Consider the following 6,000-nt stretch of genomic DNA (forward strand, 5'->3'; position numbering starts at 1 on the left):
AAGTTAGACTACATAGATACTAACACAGAAGTTAGACTACAGAGATACTCACACAGAAGTTAGACTACAGAGATACTAACTAACACAGAAGTTAGACTACAGAGATACTCACACAGAAGTTAGACTACAGAGATACTAACTAACACAGAAGTTAGACTACAGAGATACTAACACAGAAGTTAGACTACAGAGATTCTCACACAGAAGTTAGACTACAGAGATACTCACACAGAAGTTAGACTACAGAGATACTCACACAGAAGTTAGACTACAGAGATACTCACACAGAAGTTAGACTACAGAGATACTAACACAGAAGTTAGACTACAGAGATACTAACACAGAAGTTAGACTACAGAGATACTAACACAGAAGTTAGACTACAGAGATACTCACACAGAAGTTAGACTACAGAGATACTAACACAGAAGTTAGACTACAGAGATACTAACACAGAAGTTAGACTACAGAGATACTCACACAGAAGTTAGACTACAGAGATACTAACACAGAAGTTAGACTACAGAGATACTCACACAGAAGTTAGACTACAGAGATACTAACTAACACAGAAGTTAGACTACAGAGATACTCACACAGAAGTTAGACTACAGAGATACTCACACAGAAGTTAGACTACAGAGATACTAACTAACACAGAAGTTAGACTACAGAGATACTCACAAAGAAGTTAGACTACAGAGATACTGACTAACACAGAAGTTAGACTACAGAGATACTAACACAGAAGTTAGACTACAGAGATACTCACACAGAAGTTAGACTACAGAGATACTAACTAACACAGAAGTTAGACTACAGAGATACTCACACAGAAGTTAGACTACAGAGATACTAACTAACACAGAAGTTAGACTACAGAGATACTAACACAGAAGTTAGACTACAGAGATTCTCACACAGAAGTTAGACTACAGAGATACTCACACAGAAGTTAGACTACAGAGATACTCACACAGAAGTTAGACTACAGAGATACTAACACAGAAGTTAGACTACAGAGATACTAACTAACACAGAAGTTAGACTACAGAGATTCTCACACAGAAGTTAGACTACAGAGATACTAACACAGAAGTTAGACTACAGAGATACTCACACAGAAGTTAGACTACAGAGATACTGACTAACACAGAAGTTAGACTACAGAGATACTGACTAACACAGAAGTTAGACTACAGAGATACTCACACAGAAGTTAGACTACAGAGATACTCACACAGAAGTTAGACTACAGAGATACTCACACAGAAGTTAGACTACAGAGATACTAACACAGAAGTTAGACTACAGAGATTCTCACACAGAAGTTAGACTACAGAGATACTAACACAGAAGTTAGACTACAGAGATACTCACACAGAAGTTAGACTACAGAGATACTCACACAGAAGTTAGACTACAGAGATACTCACACAGAAGTTAGACTACAGAGATACTAACACATTTACATTTAAGTCATTTAGCAGACGCTCTTATCCAGAGCGACTTACAAATCGGAAAGTTCATACATATTCATCCTGGTCCCCCCGTGGGGAATGAACCCACAACCCTGGCGTTGCAAGCACCATGCTCTACCAACTGACCACACGGGAACACAGAAGTTAGACTACAGAGATACTGACTAACACAGAAGTTAGACTACAGAGATACTCACACAGAAGTTAGACTACAGAGATACTCACACAGAAGTTAGACTACAGAGATACTCACACAGAAGTTAGACTACAGAGATACTAACACAGAAGTTAGACTACAGAGATACTGACACAGACATTAGACTACAGAGATACTGACTAACACATAAGTTAGACTACAGAGATACTCACACAGAAGTTAGACTACAGAGATACTAACACAGAAGTTAGACTACAGAGATACTAACTACCACAGAAGTTAGACTACAGAGATACTAACACAGAAGTTAGACTACAGAGATACTGACTAACACAGAAGTTAGACTACAGAGATACTGACTAACACAGAAGTTAGACTACAGAGATACTCACACAGAAGTTAGACTACAGAGATACTAACACAGAAGTTAGACTACAGAGATACTGACTAACACAGAAGTTAGACTACAGAGATACTCACACAGAAGTTAGACTACAGAGATACTAACACAGAAGTTAGACTACAGAGATACTAACACAGAAGTTAGACTACAGAGATACTCACACAGAAGTTAGACTACAGAGATACTGACTAACACAGAAGTTAGACTACAGAGATACTCACACAGAAGTTAGACTACAGAGATACTAACACAGAAGTTAGACTACAGAGATACTGACTAACACAGAAGTTAGACTACAGAGATACTGACTAACACAGAAGTTAGACTACAGAGATACTCACACAGAAGTTAGACTACAGAGATACTCACACAGAGAAGTATAAGACTATTACTTTGGCTCCATGACTATGCCTCCATAGGATGACAATGCCCCCATCCACAAGGCACGAGGGGTCACTGAATGGTTTGATGAGCGTGAAAACGATGTAAACCATATGCCACGGCCGTCTCAGTCACCAGATCTCAACCCAATTGAACGCTTACTGGAGCGGAGCCTGAGACCACCGTATTCCACCACCGTCAACAAAACACCAAATGATGGAGTGCCTCGTGGAAGAACGGCGTCACGTCCCTCCAATAGAGTTCCAGACACCTGTAGCATCCATGCCGAGGTGCATCGAAGCTGCTGACAGTTACCGGTATCTGTAAGTATCACTGATTCTAATAAAGATACACCAGGTGGCACCATGGCTACTTCTTTTTCTTTTATCTGGCTAGTCATCGTTTTACTTCTTCTTCTTCTGTATCATTTAAGCCGTCATTGTGCCGTGGTTGGTTGGTTAAAAACACATTAATTTCAGAGTATTATAGACTACATATGTAATAATGGTGAACATATATGAACTGTGACCATTTTCATTCTTCTTGTTTACTTGTGATGCAATTAAAGTGACAAACAGTGAGGGGAGAATGACCATGGGTCAGCGCCTGGTGTTTAGACCAGGGCACCCTATCATAGTAGAGAACTAGACTAGGGCACCCTATCATAGTAGAGAACTAGACTAGGGCACCCTATCATAGTAGAGAACTAGACTAGGGCACCCTATCATAGTAGAGAACTAGACTAGGGCACCCTATCACAGTAGAGAACTAGACTAGGGCACCCTATCATAGTAGAGAACTAGACTAGGGCACCCTATCATAGTAGATAACTAGACCAGGGCACCCTATCATAGTGGAGAACTAGACCAGGGCACCATATCATAGTAGAGAACTAGACTAGTGCACCCTATCATAGTAGAGAACTAGACTAGGGCACCCTATCATAGTAGAGAACTAGACTAGGGCACCCTATCATAGTGGAGAACTAGACTAGGGCACCCTATCATAGTAGAGAACTAGACTAGGGCACCCTATCATAGTAGAGAACTAGACTAGGGCACCCTATCATAGTAGAGAACTAGACTAGTGCACCCTATCATAGTAGAGAACTAGACTAGTGCACCCTATCATAGTAGAGAACTAGACTAGGGCACCCTATCATAGTAGAGAACTAGACTAGGGCACCCTATCATAGTAGAGAACTAGACTAGTGCACCCTATCATAGTAGAGAACGAGACTAGGGCACCCTATCACAGTAGAGAACTAGACTAGGGCACCCTATCATAGTAGAGAACTAGACTAGGGCACCCTATCATAGTAGAGAACTAGACTAGGGCACCCTATCATAGTATAGAACTAGACTAGAGCACCCTATCATAGTAGATAACTAGACTAGAGCACCCTATCATAGTAGAGAACTAGACTAGGGCACCCTATCATAGTAGAGAACTAGACTAGGGCACCCTATCATAGTAGAGAACTAGACTAGGGCACCCTATCATAGTAGAGAACTAGACTAGGGCACCCTATCATAGTAGAGAACTAGACCAGGGCACCCTATCATAGTAGAAAACTAGACCAGGGCACCCTATCATAGTAGATAACTAGACTAGGGCACCCTATCATAGTAGAGAACTAGACTAGGGCACCCTATCATAGTAGAGAACTAGACTAGTGCACCCTATCATAGTAGAGAACTAGACTAGGGCACCCTATCATAGTAGATAACTAGACCAGGGCACCCTATCATAGTGGAGAACTAGACTAGTGCACCCTATCATAGTAGAGAACTAGACTAGGGCACCCTATCGTAGTAGAGAACTAGACTAGGGCACCCTATCATAGTGGAGAACTAGACTAGGGCACCCTATCATAGTAGAGAACTAGACTAGGGCACCCTATCATAGTAGAGAACTAGACTAGGGCACCCTATCATAGTAGAGAACTAGACTAGTGCACCCTATCATAGTAGAGAACTAGACTAGTGCACCCTATCATAGTAGAGAACTAGACTAGGGCACCCTATCATAGTAGAGAACTAGACTAGGGCACCCTATCATAGTAGAGAACTAGACTAGTGCACCCTATCATAGTAGAGAACGAGACTAGGGCACCCTATCACAGTAGAGAACTAGACTAGGGCACCCTATCATAGTAGAGAACTAGACTAGGGCACCGTATCATAGTAGAGAACTAGACTAGGGCACCCTATCATAGTATAGAACTAGACTAGAGCACCCTATCATAGTAGATAACTAGACTAGAGCACCCTATCATAGTAGAGAACTAGACTAGGGCACCCTATCATAGTAGAGAACTAGACTAGGGCACCCTATCATAGTAGAGAACTAGACTAGGGCACCCTATCATAGTAGAGAACTAGACTAGGGCACCCTATCATAGTAGAGAACTAGACTAGGGCACCCTATCATAGTAGAGAACTAGACCAGGGCACCCTATCATAGTAGAAAACTAGACCAGGGCACCCTATCATAGTAGATAACTAGACTAGGGCACCCTATCATAGTAGAGAACTAGACTAGGGCACCCTATCATAGTAGAGAACTAGACTAGGGCACCCTATCATAGTAGAGAACTAGACTAGGGCACCCTATCATAGTATAGAACTAGACTAGAGCACCCTATCATAGTAGATAACTAGACTAGAGCACCCTATCATAGTAGAGAACTAGACTAGGGCACCCTATCATAGTATAGAACTAGACTAGAGCACCCTATCATAGTAGAGAACGAGACTAGGGCACCCTATCACAGTAGAGAACTAGACTAGAGCACCCTATCATAGTAGAGAACGAGACTAGGGCACCCTATCACAGTAGAGAACTAGACTAGAGCACCCTATCATAGTAGAGAACGAGACTAGGGCACCCTATCACAGTAGAGAACTAGACTAGGGCACCCTATCATAGTAGAGAACTAGACTAGGGCACCCTATCATAGTATAGAACTAGACTAGGGCACCCTATCATAGTAGAGAACTAGACTAGGGCACCCTATCATAGTAGATAACTAGACTAGGGCACCCTATCATAGTAGATAACTAGACTAGGGCACCCTATCATAGTAGAGAACTAGACTAGGGCACCCTATCATAGTAGAGAACTAGACTAGGGCACCCTATCATAGTAGAGAACTAGACTAGGGCACCCTATCATAGTAGAGAACTAGACTAGAGCACCCTATCATAGTAGAGAACTAGACTAGGGCACCCTATCATAGTAGAGAACTAGACTAGGGCACCCTATCATAGTAGAGAACTAGACTAGAGCACCCTATCATAGTAGATAACTAGACTAGAGCACCCTATCATAGTAGAGAACTAGACTAGGGCACCCTATCATAGTAGAGAACTAGACTAGGGCACCCTATCACAGTAGATAACTAGACTAGGGCACCCTATCACAGTAGATAACTAGACTAGGGCACCCTATCATAGTAGAGAACTAGACTAGGGCACCCTATCATAGTAGAGAACTAGACCAGGGCACCCTATCATAGTAGAGAACTAGACTAGGGCACCCTATCATAGTAGAGAACTAGACTAGGGCACCCTATC

Source organism: Salvelinus alpinus, chromosome 1 (genome assembly GCF_045679555.1).
Source record: "Salvelinus alpinus chromosome 1, SLU_Salpinus.1, whole genome shotgun sequence".
Classification (NCBI taxonomy): Eukaryota; Metazoa; Chordata; class Actinopteri; order Salmoniformes; family Salmonidae; genus Salvelinus; species Salvelinus alpinus.